The sequence below is a fragment of the Carassius carassius genome, chromosome 28 (assembly GCF_963082965.1).
Source record: "Carassius carassius chromosome 28, fCarCar2.1, whole genome shotgun sequence".
In the NCBI taxonomy this organism is placed as follows: Eukaryota; Metazoa; Chordata; class Actinopteri; order Cypriniformes; family Cyprinidae; genus Carassius; species Carassius carassius.
Genome location: NC_081782.1, coordinates 20,435,315 through 20,455,063, shown reverse-complemented (window position 1 = coordinate 20,455,063; position 19,749 = coordinate 20,435,315). Strand labels below are relative to the sequence as shown.

Sequence of the window (19,749 nt, the reverse complement as noted above, 5' to 3'; positions counted from 1 at the left end):
ACTACTATTCCTGGCATAAAGTTGACAAGAGACCAAAAGCATGACATTTTGGAGAAGCTTGGCTCAACTATGTATGATTTTAAGGCATACCCAGATGACAAACAGATAGGAAAAGTAGCAGAGGCCCTTGTCACAAAGCATCCTTGTTTGAAAGAGCCCGGCTCTGACACTGGTTGGAATGGGTGGAAAATCAGTTTGAAGTTCAAAATGGGAAACTTGACGAACAAAATGAGGAAAATTGGATCACATTCCAAAATCAAGAAACCAAGACGTTCTGAGGTTAATTATTTGCCAAACTTTCCTCAAGGTGAGGATGAGGCATCTCTTGAAACAGTCAGACAGGAAATTGCTGTTGAAGTCCAGAAGACAGAAAAAAATACTAGTTTGATCCACAAGAACATGGAGAAAACGTTTGCTCTGCGACGACAGAACATTGTTAGCGGAAGCCCATCTGTGAATGAGTTTCTGAATCTCTGGCCTGCATTGCGTGTAACATCTGAGGTAAGAAAAAAAAAATTGCTTCTAGTGTTTATTATATATCTTCTGATGTGGGTTTGTTTCATAAACTTGTCTTTTGTCTGACTTAGCTGTTTGCAGAGTACCAACGTGTTACAAATGAGAATTTGCCCAACAAATTCTATGCACAACTGGACTGCCCCCTACCTCGTTTGATGACAATTTTAAGGCAAAAAGCATCCAAGACCGGCAAGACAGCAGATACCCTAGCTAATCTTTTGAAAGTTCATGATGAGCAGGTATGGTTGGTGTCATATGTTAAAGTATTCTTTAAAATATAATTTGATTTTTCTTTATTTCAGATATTTAGATGTTGTTTTTTTCTTGTTGTTTTTCATCTTTGCAGGAACTGCACAATGTAAATTTACGACGGACTACCATTATCAGAGGTCTTCCAGTTTTGCTGCGTGATAAAGACTTGGGATTTTTTAGGACCACCCTGGTAAGCCTTCATTCATTGTTTTCACAATTACGCATGTTCTATTGCAAAGATGAAGGTTGTGGGGCAACCTTTACTCACCAAGATATTTGTAGTCACCACTAGTTGATGAATCATGTAACTTCCAGAGGCCTTCCTTGTCTTGTTTGGATTCATGTATGCTCTTCACTTAAAATATCCTAAAGGACTTGCCAAAACTTTTGAATTTGTGCAAAAAGTTTTACTATGCATGGATGACGGAAAACTGTCTCCTAGTGTGCAAACATTGAAGAATGAGTTGATGTAGAGCAATTTTTTTTCTTTTCTTTTTTTCTGAAGGCTGGCATTGGGGCATAACTTAAAGGTCCTATGACATGAAAATTTCACTTTCTGAGGTTTCTTAACATTAATATGACTTCCCCTAGCATTTATGTGGTCCCCAAGTTTCTAAAAATTTTAATCGGTGCAAATCGAGATTTTGCTATCTTTCTCTGCCTTTGAGAAAATGGAAGCTCAAACGGGCTGATCTGGAATCTCCTCTTTGTGATGTTGTAAAGAGAAATGTTACCTCCCCTTTCTCTGCTTTGCCCGCCCAAATATTTACATATAATTCAGTCGCAATGTCAGCACAGGCGTTACAAACAGACTTTTATGATATGGATTCGACAGCACAAACAGTGAGTAACAGTGTTTATTAATGCCTGATCTGTGATCAGTTATTTCTGATGTGTAGCTAATCATTCAAGTTCACACAGACTTTCTTTCTAAATCGTTTAATACTGTTTATGCATCAGTGAATCAAGCCAGTAACTAAACGATCAACTTCACGTTGTTTCTCTTAGTAGCATGGAACAAATCTGTTATTTAAATTGTGATTAAACTACAGAGAGCGATCAAAGAACGCTCCCTTTTTTTCGGAGCTGTCACACATCGCGAGTATATATTATCTGCACTCTTGCCCAAACTGCCGTTACAATGAATGACGCTATTATGCTGCACAACGGAGCTCTTACTGTATTCATGTGGTGGATTCATTTGTTTGCTGTTAGTTGTGGTGAAAGCATTTTGTGAGAGAAAACGTGTTGCAATAATGACGAGATCACTGCATTCACGCGATAAACAGACTCTGTCTACTCGATGCTCATCACTGCAGCCTTTCATGTGATGGGAAAAGATCGAAAAAATAATTATATAAATCAACAAATCCACGATTCGTTAATCTTGACAGCTGTAGTATTTGAGAGGGTTCCACATGTAATACGCATTTCAAATGCAAAGATGTCAGCCAATCACAACAGTTGTCGTTTACTCGGAGTCTCACAGCAGACACACCCCTTGAAATAGAGCATTCAAGCCAGAGGGCTATTATCAGGATATAAAAATGCTTTTTATTTCTAAATTTTAAATGTAAAAATCATACTAACAATATAAGTACACCTAAGGAAACATTAAAAAGCATTTAAAGAAAAGGAAATAATCCATGTCATGGGACCTTTAAAAAAACATGTATGTACCTTTAATCGGTAGGGTGCATTTTAGAATCTGTAGGGAAAGTTAAAAACGTCCAATTCTTTAATTTACTTGCTCGTCACTTACTCCAAGCCTGTTTGAATCTCTTGCTTCTGTTGAAAAATTATTTTGAGGGAAGCTGAAAACCACTGACTTTCATAGTAGGAAAAAAAAATATTCGAAGTCAGTGGTTACAGGTTTTCTGCTTTTTCATTTTTTTTTAGTGCTCAACAGAAAAAAAAATACTGAAAAAGCTTTGGAACAAGTGAAAAATGTTTAATCTTGGGTGATCTACACTTACAACACTGAATTCATATATTACCATTTTATAGTAACTGTCCTAGACCAATTCTTTTTTTCTCTCCAAGTGTAGTTTAAACTATGCAGTCACTTACCAGAATGTTAAATGTATTTTTATTTATTCAGATATTTAATTTTGTCAACTTAAATTATTTTTCTTGAAGCTCTTGTTTAAACAAAGTTGGTCATGTTAAATTGTTAAAAAATATTTTACAAGACATTGTATTGATATTTTACATAAACATTTTTGTTTAAAAATAAATGTCAAAAATGGTATTGTGTGTTTGCTTAATTACAGATACATTTTCATACATGTATAGTGTTTACAGATTTAGAATTTGGTTAATTTGATTTATGAAACTCAAAAGGGAAATGTTAGTTAATAAAAAAGTCATTTGCTATCAAAATGTATGAGCTGGGTAAATTGGGTATTTTAAGTGAGAAGATTTTTTTTGCATGAGTACAACAAACTCAAAACTGCATGTTTCTGCTTACTTAAAATAAGAAATTTCATAACTTAAAAAAATTGATGTAACTGATTACCTCAAATTTTTTGAGTTTTGTCAACTTATTCGGGATTAAAGTTCATAAAAAGTACCAAATAAAAGCATCACTATCATACTCATATTGTTGTGATATTGTTGCATCCTTATTCCAGTGTTAATGGAAAAAGAGTACTAAAATGTTTACCTCACAAACTTTGTGAGTTTTCTGGTTTCTCCCTCATGTAGTATGGAAGGCCCAAAATAACTGCTCCCCTCTTCTTCTGGTTAGAACTCTGCCAAAAAAAATTGTTCACTTGACGGAAGTGTGTTGTTTGTATAAAAAAAAAAAAAAAAGAAATGGCTGCACACTGGTGCATTCAACAAATAGATGTTTTATATGAATTTGTTTTGTTCAAACATTGCGGTTTGTTTTCCTTTATTAACCATCAGTGTTGGGGGTAACGGATTACAGTAACTATATTACTTTTTTGGGTAACGAAGTAAAGTAATGCATTACACTGATAATATTGGTAACTACACTACTTTACTAGACTATAGGAACGCGGTTTCCTGCGTTGCACAAGCCATGTTTGCCTGTGTATAAAGTTCTGGACCGGGTTTCCTGTTAAAGATTGATCTTAGCGCTTAAGAGCGTTATCTACGGGTAATTTTACAATCGTTCGTTATTGTTTCATGTGCGTTTCCCAACAATGCACGTAATGCAATCGCACATAGCTGTGCTTTAAGTGCTACTTAAGACACTATCCGTTTGTCAAGTGCTGAAATGTCACCTTATAGAATGGCTCTTAAAGGGTTAGTTCACCCAAAAATCTAAATTATGTCATTAATAACTCACCCTCATGTCGTTTCAAACCCGTGAGACCTCCGTTTATCTTCGGAACACAGTTTAAGATATTTTAGATTTATTCCGAGAGCTCTCAGTCCCTCCATTGAAACGGTGTGCACAGTATACTGTCCATGTCCAGAAAGGTAATAAAAACATCTTCAAAGTAGTCCATGTGACATCAGAGGGTCAGTTAGAATATTTTGTAGCATCGAAAATACATTTTGGTCCCAAAATAACAAAAAATACGACTTTATTCAGCATTGTCTTCTCTTTCGGTCTGTTGTGAGATTTCAAAACACTGCAGTTTAGTGATATCTGGTTCGCGAATGGATCACTCGATGTAACCGGATCTTCTTGAACCAGTTCACCAAATCAAACTGAATCATTTGAAACGGTTCGCGTCTCCAATAAGCATTAATCCACAAATGACTTAAGCTGTTAACTTTTTTTAATGTGGCTGACACTCCCTCTGAGTTAAAATAAACCAATATCCCGGAGTAATTCTTTTACTCAAACAGTACACTGACTGAACTGCTGTGAAGAGAGAACTGAAGATGAACACCGAGCCGAGCCAGATAATGAACGAAAGACTGACTGATTTTTTTTATAGATTCGGTGATTCCATCTATGTTTTGCCCATCACAGAAATCATAGGGTCCTACTAAAAAAGTGAGAAATCAAATCGAACCAGTGGGATTTTGTGCAACACTAGCAAATAATAGAATTTTCCTGATGCAAATTTCTCTAAAGGCTAATAACAAATTAGTTTTGCTGTATAAATTAAATTTGACTTGCCTGTTCATCCAGACACTTCAACACATTGAAAAAATGAAAAAGACTTAAAAAAAAATCCCATGCACATAAATTAAACATTAAAGGGAACCAATTATGCAAAATTCACTTTAATAAGGCATTTAAACACAGATATGTGTCCACAGTGTGTAAACAACCAGCATATAATGGATAAAATCCACCCCCCCCCATTTTTTTAGTATCCCCATAAATCACAGTCTCTCTAAACAGCGATTCCAGATTTCTCCCAATGTTGACGTCATCGTAGGGAAAAGCCCCACCCACTGGTGACAATCTCTACCTCACATTTTGTTCCCTAAAATGGCGAAAACTACGACTTTACTCAGCATTGTCTTCTCTTTCGGGTCTGTTGTGAGCGAGTTCAAAACACTGCAGTTTAGTGTTATCCGGTTTGCGAACGAATCAGTCGATGTAACTGGATCTTCTTGAACCAGTTCACCAAATCGAACTGAATTGTTTGAAACGGTTCGCGTCTCCAATCAGCATTAATTCACAAATTACTTAAACTGTTAAAGAGCATATTGCAGGTTAAAAAAAATCTAAATTAATATTTAACAGTGTATGAAAATACCATATAAAAAGATAATGCAGGATTTAAAATGGTTTAAAATGACATAAGGACACCAATTTAGTAGATAAAGTGAGCGTTTCTTTGACTGCTCGTAAAAAACGTTTTTTTTTCCAACATCGCGTCATTTTACGTCACAAGGGGGAGATGTGTGCTGCTGTGCTCCGCTGCTCAGTGCAGAGTAGGTTGGTATTCAGTAAGAGCGGTCGTGAGTCTGTGTTTTCAGTAGGTTTTGTATTTCAATCTATCATCGTCATGGTAAATTATTGTGTTTGTGGAGCTTGCAAAAACTCCAGCCTGTCAGGACATCGAGTCCACCGGTTTCCTAACAAGAAAAAGGACGGTGCTATCTTTCGTGCCTTGGTGCGGTTTGTGTAGGTGAAGAGACGGGATTTCTCTTCCGCTTCGGAAAACGCGGTCGTGTGTAGTATTCACTTCAGATCGGAGGATTATCGTCCCGGCGATATGATGGAGTTCAACATGGGATACCGAAGTAAGAACTGAGTGAGACTCAGTGCTGGTGCGGTTCCTTCAGTGCACGTAGCTTCGGGTTCTCCCCCCGGCGGGAAACACGGTGGTCACGGATCCGTCAGGGATGCAGCTCGACGAAAACGTGAACTGTGCAACGTAAGTCTGCAAAGGAGAGCTGCAAAGGAGAGGGAGTGTGAAGAACTGAAGCTGTGGAGGCCAGCTGTTATTAACCACTTCTACTGGACTGCCGCTTCCACTCCTAATGGAGATGCAGATGTGATGGAGGCCAAGTGGAAAAGCATGGTCAACCACGTTCAGGACATCCACGAACATGGCACTCCTACGTTTCCCTGCTGTGCACATCCACCTCTGGAGGGCGAAGCAAGGAACAAGGAATGGCTGGAACCAGGTACAAAATACTGTTTATTAGGGATGCCCAAGCCGATACCTATGCTGAGTATCGGATTCGATACTGCCATTTTTGCCGGATCGGGTATCGTATAAGCGCTTTGTGCCGCACTGTATTGGAGCCTTTCATATCATAATACAGTGACTCATTAAACAGCTGTGCTATACATAAACATTTTTTTATAGTAGGCTATAAAATAATTGTTTTTTATTAATGTATTTTACAACAATGCAAAGAGCAATGGGTAAAGTTTTACCAGATTAGGTGTTACACTTATTGTCTCTTATTTGTTTCCCACTAAATTATTTTTTTTCTTCCCTAAATGTTCAGATTTTTCTAGATTAAATTTTACTGCTGATTTATCCACTAATGTAATTTATAATAGCATTTTTGTCACAGATTATGATAAATTATTTTTTGGATGTGTTGTTTTTCTTTATAATGAAGTTGTCTGTATTAAGTAGATTGTTTAACACACAAAATGGTGATTATCAGTTCAACACACAGTTATATAAATTCTACTTGATTTTTGGTTTTTAAAATGGAGCTGGTATCGGTCAATACTCTGAACTTTTGGTATCGGATCGATTCTGAAAAAATCCCACCTCATTGTGGTCGTACACTCATGACTCATCTTAAAAACAAAATGTTTGTTTATGCAGGATCAACTGTAGCAGTTAAACTGGAGAGTGTAGCTACTAGAACAGCGCTGGTAAAGGATGTTCGGCAGTTCTCCCCACAGCATCAGACTTTTTCACTGGAGGCATTTCACTCCCTTATCCTGCACTTTGCACCAAAGCACACTGGGTTCTCCTTTCTTGGGATGTACAGCGGATAAGTGTGTGATGTGAAAGAATGAGTACTTTCTGAAACTAATGAAGTCTAACACAGCAGCCCAAATTTCATTAAATGTGCAGTAAGCAATGCTTTTTTCCCCCAGTTTTTTACTTCTGAGTTTATTTACATATGCACAACTTGTAATGGGTAAAATGACTTTTTTTTTTCTACAGACTTCTTTTGGCAGCCCTGCATTTCAACCACAATGGCAGCAGAGAAGTTGCTCGAACCAGTGATGGTGAGGCGTGTTATGCGGTTCGCTACCCAAGGTTCCGCAAAGGTGGCTGGGTAGTCCGTCCTGTTAAGGAAAAGCCATCATATGGTGGGCAGTTTCAGGCAGTTCTTAAATATTCACGATTTAACACGTTAACGAAATCTTAGTGTGATACCCGAAAGATTGTTAAATTGTATATATGATCATAAAAAGTTTTATACGACAATTTGTGATTTGTTTGTTTATTTTCTATTGATTGTCAACAAAATTGGGCCATTCAAAACCTTTATAGAGTCCTCCTTCCTCTGGAAACTGTCTTCTAATGGCTGACACAACACATGCAGGTAAGGGCTTCCTGATGTGCCTGCCCAGAATGCCATAGGCCCAGCGGACAACCTGTCGGTATGCAGTGTAGCGGTATTGCCTTGAGACATGGAAGAAATATCAATATTGATAGTCTTATACCAATGGCATCAAATAGTGTGATATATGTTTTAGCTGCGTTTGTGTTCAGGGGACAAGCAGCTAGCGGATGGTGAGGAGATATCGATGTTTGCGGTATGTGAAAAAAAAAATTTTTTGGCCTAAAAAACGCGCGAGATCGCTTAGAACATGTCTTTTTAGCTCAAAAGTAATAAATTATCTCTACCATAAACATACTCATGTCTGCTGGCCTGGAGAGGTCCATGCTCCTGTCTGAAGTGCATATAGGCTATCTGTAGCACATATGGGTTCAGACAGCAAGCCTCGAAGCCTGGGTGCAGAGTCAAGTCTGGGTGTGACATTTTCCACTAAGGCCCAGTATGCATCCACCTTCCTGCAACACTGACTTTCCTCAGCTTTAAACATTGCCTCGCATTTCCCACACATGCACCTATGGAACAAAAAATTGTATCAGGAATAAAAATATCTCTGTCTCTCGATGAGAAACTGCTAAGTTATATCACGTAACGTAAGTCTGGACGGATATTAATGAGCATGACAAACGCCTGATCAAAGCTTAGTTTCTGTTATTGTAAGTTCCAATACGCCCAGATGACCAATAATATCTTTGCTATTAACTGATATACAATGGTAATAATCTGTACAATATTGTGAGCACAGTTTATATCGTTAGCGAACGTGTATCTATAAGCTAACACTGGTCTCTCACCAAGACACCTGCCCTGTTCTCCACTGGTTCTCCTCACACCACAACTCAATTTGTCTCCTCTGACCGTTGTTCAGTCTAACATTAATCCTGGCCTGTCCCTGCTCTCTTGGCAGCCTAGCAGGCTCATAATTGTATGGCTGTGGTCCGTCATACGAGTAAGTATGAATCATTACGTCGAGCGCAAAAGAACCGGTGAACTGTTTTCTTCAACCGGTTTATTGAATCGAACTGTCCAAAAGAACCGGTTCACGGAAAAGAACCGAGCTTCCCATCACTACTGGTGATCCGTAAACCGATGCAACCGATTCTTGACTCGAGAACGAGTCAATCTTTTGTTCGATATCTGGCTCGGCTCAGTGTTCATCTTCAGTTCTCTCTTCACAGCAGTTCAGTCAGTGTACTGTTTGAGTAAATGAATTACTCTGGGATATTGGTTGATATGAACTCAGAGGGAGTGTCAGCCACATTAAAAAAGTTATCCGATTCGTTCGCGAACCGGATATCACTACACTGCAGTGTTTTGAACTCTCTCACAACAGACCCCGAAGAGAAGACAATGCTGAATAAAGTCGTAGTTTTTGCTATTTTTGGACCAAAATGTATTTTTGATGCTTCAAAAAATTCTAACTGACCCTCCGATGTCACATGGACTACTTTGATGATGTTTTTCTTACCTTTCTGGATATCGACAGTACACCGTACACACATTTTCAATGGAGGTACAGAAAGCTCTCGGACTAAGTCTAAAATATCTTAAACTGTGTTCCGAAGATGAACGGAGGTCTTATGGGTTTGGAACAACATGAGGGTGAGTCATTAATGACATAATTTTCATTTTTGGGTGAACTATCCCTTTAAGCTAGCTTAGACTTGTTATACTACTGGTTATGAGAGACAATACCGTATGACATTGTATATTGGATTAAAGAAGAAACAACGTGAATGAAACTTACTTGACTCTTACAACCTTTTTTATATCAACATTCTAACAAAGAAAATATGGTTAAATAATGTAGTTGTCAGTACGTCATGTTGTTCTTGATTTTTGCTGCCCGACATGTTTACATAACTTCCTTTTCATAAACCAGGACTGGTTGCCGTGGTAGCAAACAACAATACCTTATGTGCTGACTTGTGTCAAAGTATAATTATATATATATATTAGGGTTTGAACTCATTAGTCCTTTGCTACTGATTCGGTTGATTTTAATATATTTATCTTAAATGGCTAACTTTGTTTGAGTAATGTGAAAAAAGTGCAAATATTTTTTACGTCGACTAACAGCAGCAGTATTGTTTAATCGACTAGTCTCGTACATCCCTAGTCTACGTTAACTCTCCACATCTGAGCCACTAAGGTTGCAGTGGTGTAATTTTATTTATGAAGGGAATGTGTCCAAGAAAATCGGTAAAATAATAAAGAAATATATGCCATACTTGTTCTGGATATGTTGCATCACAAACCATTTGTAATGATCAATTTTGAGTTATATTTTTATATTTTTTTGAGTATAATTTTGAGCTTCTCCTGTATTGTTTATGTCAGTGTATTGAATTGCGAGCTCTAGCGGACAGCCCTCTACTGGCAAGAGGCGGGGAGCAGGAAATAATTTGCATTTAAAGAGATGCACAGAAAAAACATCACTTTTTTTCTTCCACACAAAAAGAGGTGTTTCAACTTGGTATAATAAATGTGCTGTGGGGCATTTTGAGCTAAAACTTCACATGCACATTCTGAGGACACCTGAGATTTATATTACATCTTTCTACACTTACTCGTCTTTGAGTGAAATGTGCAGGCCATCTCTTCCTTATTTCTGATACTGGGGGCTCATCTTCTACAATCTCCTTTCTTCTGGCACAGAAAGTTTTCTTCATAGCTGCATCAATTACATGTCAGTCTGGATTTGTTTTTGTCATCTCACACTGTATATCTTTCCTTTCAGTCTCCAAAGCAGTGTAACGTGATCCAGCAGGTAAGTCCGGTAGAAAATTGGTCTCCGATCTTCGGGGTTTCTTGACTTTGTATTTTTTTTAATCTGAAGCATGCCGTTTTTCACAAGTAACAGTAAGCTCTGGACAGCCAGCATCACGAAGTTTACTTCGGAAGTTTCCCATTTTGAATTTAAGGCTTATTTTCCATCCAAACCATCCTGTGGCCGATCCTGGTGTTTTAAGGCATGGATGTGTCTCTGTGAGAGCTCTTGAAACGGACTCAAACTCCTCATTGGATGGATATGCCTTGTAAGAATAGATTGCAGTGGCAAGTTTGTCAAGAATCTCAGATTTAACATCCTTGGATAGGCTGAGCAGTGAGCCATCTTTAGCATATTGCTCATTCCCACATTTCAAACGTAATTCTACATCATACGAAAAACTTGGAATGGGAAAAGAAACAGGCCATTGCTGTGAGCGACTACTTGCTGTTATTGATCCAGGATTTCCAATGTTGATACTCGAGTCAGACGATGATGACATAACCACTGTGTCTAATGTCACATCTGATGTGACTGATGTGACACAATGTTGTTCTTTTGTAAATAGAACTAAGAGGACCCCTTTTGGACAAAAAAGCTAGAGGATTTGTTTCCAAGACCGTTTCGGTAATGGCAGCAATAACTGAGGAATCCAATGAACAGTGTTTGTTAAGACCTGTTTAACTGACATCTCATTAAGTTCTCCAACATTACTACCAATGCTTCCAAGTTCTTCAACTATTTCTTGAACAGCTGTCTTTGAGACATGTAAAATGGCTTCCATGCGTAAAAACAGTGAAGCTAACTTATGTTGAATCAAGCCCTCAACAAGAAGATCTGGATTGGAATGCAATGGACTGGACTGGACTGGGTGCCAACACCCTTTGGCTGGTAGGCTTTCCACAGGTTCATTATCTGTATGTTCAAACCTTTCCTCAACCTCTTCGATTTGACATGAAATTAACTCTGCTTTAGAATGTCCAATATTTTGGGAATGGTGTCTTTTACTTCTGTGTGCCGCAAATGTAGAGAACACACAAGTTTGAAACCTGCAGTCTTCAAATGGCCACTGGACATTTTCATTGTTTTTCAAGTGAATCCCCAGGTGGGAGAAGTACTGCTTCAAATTGCAGGCCTCTGAGAAACTGCAGAGGTTACACTTCACTCTGGTATTCACGTGATCTACAGATTTTGCATGATGTGTATGCAAATGTCTTATCAGTGTTGCCTGAGTTCTAAAGGAGCAGACACAATCTTGGTAAATACATGGCAAAGGACATGTCCTCCCATGATGTCCATGTTTTAATTTGTAATGCTGAATGATAATTTTTCTTTTTGTACTGTCAAAAATGCAGTACTTACAAGTCCACTTCATCTTCACAATAACACCAACATACCTACAATAAAAAAATAACACCCTTACTCAAATCTCTCAGGCTTAAATTTGGCATGAAACAAAGTTGTGATCATATGACAGGCTGCTGGAAACCACACCATACTATAGACCTTTATCACAGCTAAATAGATTACCGGAAGTGCTCGCCAAAGAAGTGTATTGATTCTTCCGGTTATGTATTTTTTCAATGTGCCGTTAACACATAGTTGACTACACGCCTCTTAAAATGAGCATCCACAGAATGATTTCAAAATCTGGACGATTTCAGAGACAGGAGAATAGATATTCTGATGATTATGGTGTACAGAAAAATATAAAAAGAGTGAAATAAAACATAAACATTCAGCCATTAGTTTTGATTGTGTTGCGATAGTACCAGAAGGTTGACCCTGACCCCCATGACCCTAGGTTGAATTTATTCCGAAGCTTCGCTTTAAGTTCCCCACATCTTAAATTGATAGTTAATTTTAAGAATTTCCAAAGACTGTTGTGAAAACTCACCTGTATCTGGTGCTCTGCAACTGAGATGAAGTGACTGAGGTAAAAAAGAAACCGGTCACTTAGTCGAACAAGCTTTCAGTAAACTTGACTGAACCTGTAAGTCAACACGAGAAAGTACAATGAGCAAATCTTCTATGTGCAGAAATACACCCAATAATCGTACATTCGTGACAACATCGTGTGTAATTCTCCCTATTATTAAGATTTCTTAAAACAAGATCAAAAGCGCAACGAAATGGCTCAAGGATCCAAACTCTAGTAATAACGAAAACCGTGACATTTCAAACCACAGACATATAATTTTATTTGTGGCCCTTGATGTTGATTCTGTGGCACTGCACCACATATTGGTCTATGGATGGAAACACTTTAATTAGGTTTATGATGTGTTGGATGGGGTGATGTTCAAATAGCACATTACGGTGGATATTAGAAAATTGCACCTTTCTTATCAATGGTTGCCTGTCACAGAGATAATATCCAATCTGATCATTTTAAGGTACAACATAGTGGTGTTCGGAGGTTCACGGAAGGTACAGCTGACTAAAATTTTTAAATTGAACTACTGGTTTACATGTTGTTTACATTTTTAGTTTTGCTTGGAATATAACATTTTTCATTCCTATCCTCAATCAGGTTTTGTACCTCAATGCGGCTGGGAATAATAAGGCAGAGACTGGTTTGAGGTTTTTCATGGAGAGTGTGCAGAAACATGGATGGCCATCAAGGTAAGTAAGGACTTTCTCACTCCTTTCAGTTTCAAATAGTATTGTTTTCAAATTAATCTCACAGTGCTATTTTTCATTCAGATTACACAATGACCAATGTGTAGAAAATGTGGAGATAGCAAGATCCATGTTCACTTAGCGAGGAACAGGTCATGGCAGCTTTATAGCTGGGAAAAGTGTGCACAACCAAAGGTGAAGATGGTCTATGTTATTACTTTCCTCTCAATCCAGGGTTTACATTGCATCCTACCTAAAGTTAGCTACATCCATCCCAACAATTAGCTTGATTATGCTTGACTCCTGATAGTAACCTGATTGCAAGTCCCCCAAACTAATGGGATATTACATATACATCCTGGGGGGAGCCTTGTCTGTTATTTTTAGGCTTAAGTACTGCTCTACAGATATCGTTTGAGCTATTGTCTGTAGTAGACTGGTATCTAGCGGAATAGACAAGAAGCCACAGGCACCACAGCTGATACTAGGCCAGACTACCGTTTTGATAAAAGCATTACTTCTGCCCTTGGTGTCGATTGGCTAATCATTACAATTCATGGCGTTGATTAGTCTATTAAAATTTAGAGTGGAAAAGACGCTTTCCCTTACACTAGACCAACCGTCAGTCAATTGGATTCTAACTTTTGTAGCCAGACTAATATAATTTTGTACATAGTGTTTTTTTTTCTCAATGCAACTGACACTTATTTGCAGAGTGGAATGACTATGGAGAGATGTGTGGAACACTGTAACATCTCAGTACTACAACATCCTTCACACCTTGGAGGAAGTGGGGTTCGAGACCTCTCAAATCTTTAAGGTGAGATCCATAAAGGCCAGAATTCCTGATGCTAGATATAGGCTGGTGAAAGGGGCTCTACTGGCCATGGGACACCGTGTCACATGGATTAGAGTCAAGTCATCCTTGCAGCGTGTTGATGGAGCAGGTTGACGGACATTGTGACATTGATGGAGATGTGTGGAACACTGTAAAATCTCAGTACTACAACATGCTTCACACCTTGGAGGAAGAGGGGTTTGTAGACCTCTCAAATGCTGTTCACCTCTTCTGTCTTGGGTATGTTTTCATTCCATGTCTACAAGCAGACCTTCAAATTTTTTTATAGAGACATGGAATTGTCACCCCTTGAAGATCAAGGCAAACCTGACCCCTAATCAGCTTTGGAGAATTGGGAGGATGCAAGTACCGGTGCAGCACGCAGTACATTCGTTTTTTTAAAGCGGGTTACATGTACATGAAGTAACTAGATAACTATGACCTAACAGAGCATGAATATTCAATCTCACAGTACATTAGAAGACAATTGTTATAATAGTATTTTGTTTGACTTTCTATTTTCTTTTACAGATGGAACACTTGCATGACCAGAAAGCTTGTGGTGCTGATCCAGAACATGGAGTCATAGTACCAGAAACTGCATGCCGCTTTTCAGCTGTGAAACTGTGTGTATGGTATACTGTCCATGTCCAGAAAGGTAAGAAAAACATCATCAAAGTAGTCCATGGGACATCAGAGGGTCAGTTAGAATATTTTGAAGCATCGAAAATACATTTTGCTCCAAAAATAGCAAAAACTACGACTTTATTCAGCATTGTCTTCTCTTCCGCGTCTGTTGTGAGAGAGTTCAAAACAAAGCAGTTTTTCATATCCGTTTCGCGAACTAATCATTTGATGTAACCGGATCTTTTTGAACCAGTTCACCAAATCGAACTGAATCATTTTAAACTGTTCGCGTCTCCAATACGCATTATACGCATTAATCCACAAATGACTTAAACATAAATGATCACATTCATCTAATCTTTCCTAACAATCCGCTAGCTGCCCGCCCCATAAGCATGCCGTCAAAAAAATGCGTCTCTGTAGGCAGCCTAGGCTCTGAGATCTGCACACAAAATCAATTGGTTTCACCAACCACTCAAAACCAAAACAAATAGTGTTCCAACCAGAACACCTCGAGAAGGAGTCAATCTTTTGTTCGTTCGTTCGGGGAAGTCGTGGCCTAATGGTTAGAGAGTCGGACTCCCAATCGAAAGGTTGTGAGTTCGAGTCCCGGGCTGGCAGGAATTGTGGGTAGGGGGAGTGCATGTACAGTTCTCTCTCCACCTTCAATACCACAACTTAGGTGCCCTTGAGCAAGGCATCGAACCCCCAACTGCTCCCCGGGCGCCACAGCATAAATGGCTGCCCACTGCTCCGGGTGTGTGCTCACAGTGTGTGTGTGTGTTCACTGCTCTGTGTGTGTGCATTTCGAATGGGTTAAATGCAGAGCACAAATTCTGAGTATGGGTCACCATACTTGGCTGAATGTCACTTCACTTTATCTGGCTCGGCTCTGTGTTCATCTTCAGTTCTCTCTTCACAGCAGTTTAGTCAGTGTACTGTTTGAGCACATGAATTACTCTGGGATATTGGTTTGTTTTAACTCAGAGGGAGTGTCGGCCACATTAAAAAGGTTAACAGCTTAAGTCATTTGCGGATTAATGCTTATTGGAGACGTGAACTGTTTTAAACGATTCCGTTCGATTTGGTGAACTGGTTCAAGAAGATCCGGTTACATCGAATGATTCGTTCGGATATAATATATAAAATTATATTGCACAAAACTGAAACATGAATTCAAAATTTTCCAAATCTCAAACAAAATCAGGTTTCCTGCTCATATGTTATTTTTTTGTGTCCTTGTGGTCTTTTCCCCATTGCTCTTGTTTCCATGTTCTGCGCTTGCGTTTCTAAAAGTTGCAGTTAGAGTTTCATGTAAATCAGTGCAGGCTTCAGCGTCACCATTGGCCCGCAAGTTCTAGATTGACAACTGCTCCCTATCCAATCAGTCCAAGGGGGAGTTGACGTCACTCCAGTGCGACTCCAAAAAGACCACAAGCACACACAAAAAAATAACATGAGCAGGAAACCTGATTTTGTTTGCGATTTGGAAAATTTTTAATTCATATTTCAGTTTTGTGCAATCCATAACTGCAATGTTTGTTATTGCAAAAATTTTATTTGTTTTTCGGTTTTGTGCGTTATTTTACACATGTTTTTAAATATTTTATTTATGCTTATTATTTTTCGATCTGTGACTGCAATACATTTGGCGGGATTCTAATTCCATACTAACCCTTTAAGGCAGTTCCATTCGCACAAGGGTGTCTAGATAATGGGTGCATTTTCATTTTGGAGTGAACAATCCCTTACATGCTACATTAATAAAAACTCGGACATACCATGAGATATCATCTGTCTCAGTATGGAGTTCCCTCTCAGGTGAGGTTGTGTCCTCCGTTCTATAAGAATAAAGGCATTAATGTATTTACAAATCAAATTTACAATATCAGCTATCCCCATATCATTCAACAAAAATAATTAAATAATTAACCCTTGTGCATTGTTCAAATTCACTACCCTTTCGTTATGTTCGGGATGAAAACGTCCACTCAATTAAACTGCTGTAAAAATGTGTCAGATTCATATTTTTTCTCAATTTTGTTTGCATAAATCTGTTAATCCTGATCAAAACTAACAAATGTTTTTTGCAAAGTTCATAAATGATGTCACTGATTTGGGGGAAAAAACACACAAAATTACTTATTTTCAATATAAAAGTAATTGTGGCTGGATTTTTTTTTTCTTACTTTTTATAACAGTCTTGGGAATGTCAAAGATTACTAGCAACATTAGCTTTGATGCATTTTTAGCTTTTGTGCAGGAGGGGAAGGAAGCCATGACACCATATAATCATATATTCTTGTTTTTATTTTTTTTTGGTTTTCCCTTTTGGGAAGAGGTAAAATTTGTTCTTTTTACAGTTAATCACTAGGTGGGACCATTATAACCCTTTAGATAGGCCTGTACAAAAAAGCCTTAGTTTCTGGCTTGTATATGGAGTTATATGGAATATAACAGCAAATTATATTGTGTGTGTATGTGTGTGTGTGTGAGAAAGAGAGAGAGAGAGAGTGTGTGAGAGAGAGACCTTTGCGCACTTACCTTGATTTATTTGAGAAAATCAAAATGTACACCTCAGCTCTCAGAACTACATGAAGTAAACAAAAGTGTATTTATGCACCTGCTGCCTTTTGATGGTGGTGATAAGTATAGACTAAACAAAAGCAAAGTACGTGGATTTAAACACTTGCATGCCATCGTGCTGGTCATTTGATGGTGAGAAGAGCAGCAAGCAACACGAGAAAGGGCTTGACTTGTACTGAAGTTTTAGAAATGATTATGCAGCTTGACCCCTCCAGCGAGCTGCATCTTATTTGAAGTTGGTATTGCATTTTGGTTCATAATACATTATGTTCATAAATTTGATGCAAAGTAGATTTTTTTTACAGGATTTAAGGTTTTAAACTGGCTTTACCATCAAAAAAAGACAAGCATTTCACACATAGGCCATCCGTACTTTTCAGCATCAAAAGGCAGCAGGTGCATAAACACACTTCTTTTTTTAATTTGCTTAGTCTATGTAGATCTGAGAGCATGAGGTGCATATTTGGATTTTTTCAGATACATCAAGGTAAGTGCACAAAGGTCTCTCTCACACCCTCTCTTTCTTGATACGGGATATCACTACAATGTTGTGTTTTGAACTCTCTCACAAACAGACATGGATGAGAAGACAATACTGAATAAAGTCATAGTTTTTGCTATTTTTGGACCAAAATTTATTTTCGATCCTTCAAAAAATTCTACCTGACCCTCTGATGTCACATGGACTACTTTGATTATGTTTTTCTTACCTTTCTGGACATGGACAGTATACCGTGCACACAGTTTCAATGGAGGGACTGAGAGCTCTTGGACTAAATCTAAAATATCTTAAATTGTGTCCCGAAGATGAACAAAGGTCTTACAGGTTTGGAACGACATGAAGGTTAGTTATTAATGCCTTATTTTTCGGCGAACTAACCTATGGGATTAGAATCCTGCCAAATGTATTGCTGTCACAGATCGAAAAAATAATAATCAAAGATCAAATATTTAAAAACACAAATTTTACCTTTTCCCAAAAGGGAAAACCACAAACAATCAAGAATGCATGATTATATGGTGTCATGGCTTTGCAATCAAAAAATGTCGATTTAGTAATAATAGATTTATGCAAAAAAAATTGAAAACAAATATTTATCTGATACATTTTTACAGCAGTTTAATTTAGTGGATGTTTTCATCCACGAACATAACGAAAGGCTAGTGAATTTGCCCAGAGTATACCGTTGAGTTTTTGAAAGATTTCAATATATTGAAAAAAATATTTCCTAAAATATGGGTCAAAATAAGATGTCACCAAAATCATTCCATTAGCTCAAACACAGAGAAAGTTGTGGCCAAAATAAGACTCAACTTTACCCCCTAGTGGACGAATAAGGGTTAAAGCAATACATACAACATCCTGAGTGCACACAGCAAGACACCCCACCCCTCTCCCCACAGAAGATGACAGAGCTTGAAGAACTAGGTAAACATTACCTTTGGCCACAATGGCTAGCATGTTCTTAGATAAGCAGGACTGGGAAGGATATGCCACATATAGGACACTGGACATCCCCTTTCTGAATGGACAGAGAGACACTGTATTTATCTCTGTGAAGAAATTCTAGTGTCTTGCGACTTTCAATCACAGGACAGTTCAGTACAAACAAAAGGAATAAATACAAGGCATTAACATCTCCTACATAGGAGACAACTTTTCAAAAAATGGTTAGAAATGTAACATTTACTACACCTGCTGAGGGCAGTGGTCCTCTTCAGTCATCTGACTGGCACTGGAGTTTGCAAAACTTTAGGAAATTGGACATCAATGTCGTCATCAGATATAATCTATAAGATTAAAGCACATTTCAAGTTTAAGATATCCATACACAGTTAATTTTAGACATTTAATATGCCAAATTCTAGAAAAAAAGTTCACCTCGAAGTCTGGGCTGCTGTAGCTAGCACATTTACGGTCATGTAGAGCCAACATTTGGAGAGGCATCTCTGCAAAACAGTGCTTGCAGCTGGCCTTGTGCGTCAAAGGAAACTCTGGAGCGTTTGCTGGGAGTGGTGAGAGGTCCAACTCATCCTGAAGAGGAACTATGTAAAGAGTGCCTTTCCCACCACCTGAAACTTTCCGGAGCATAGCATCAGTGTAGCCCTCAGCCTCCAAGGGGATTGCGGACATTTTTCTCCTCCCATTTCCACCTGGTAAAATTAAACATGATTGAAAAAATGGATATGTGGAATAACAAATAATATCGCATTTATATAGTGTTCCATCAATAAGAAGTTTGAGGTGCTCAAGACGAGGGGGGGTGGCACATCACAACCAATCTGTAGCTCCCACCTGGATGAATGCTCACCACACATTATTGGTGATTCTATTGTACGGAACGTGAATATAGAGACACCAGCCACCATAGTCAAATGTTTACCGGGAGCCAGAGCGCCTGACATTTTGGCAAATTTAAAAGTGCTGGCTAATGCTAAACGTAAATACAGTAAGATTGTTATTCATGCCGGCGTTAATGATGTTCGACTTCAGCAGTCGGAGATCACTAAAAATAACATTAAAGAGGTGTGTGAACTTGCAAGCACGATGTCAGACACT

At 38.3% G+C, this 19,749-nt stretch overlaps 1 protein-coding gene and 2 long non-coding RNA genes across 4 annotated transcripts in view; 2 read left to right on the top strand and 1 right to left on the bottom strand.

Moving 5' to 3' along the window:
* LOC132108176 (high affinity cationic amino acid transporter 1-like) overlaps window positions 1-19,749 on the top strand; it is a 207,795-nt gene that overhangs the window by 116,954 nt on the left and 71,092 nt on the right. The window lies entirely within an intron of this gene.
* On the top strand, window positions 12,724-14,595 carry LOC132108467 (uncharacterized). Of its 2 annotated transcripts, none has more exons than XR_009424452.1 (3): window positions 12,724-13,141; window positions 13,223-13,333; window positions 14,508-14,595. It is a non-coding gene; the product is annotated as an uncharacterized LOC132108467 (long non-coding RNA). The 2 variants fall into 2 exon arrangements; XR_009424451.1 differs by lacking the exon at window positions 14,508-14,595 and adding an exon at window positions 13,853-13,951.
* On the bottom strand, window positions 16,288-18,974 carry LOC132108466 (uncharacterized). The gene is made up of 3 exons (XR_009424450.1): window positions 18,886-18,974; window positions 18,630-18,712; window positions 16,288-16,444 (listed from the first exon to the last, which is right to left on the bottom strand). It is a non-coding gene; the product is annotated as an uncharacterized LOC132108466 (long non-coding RNA).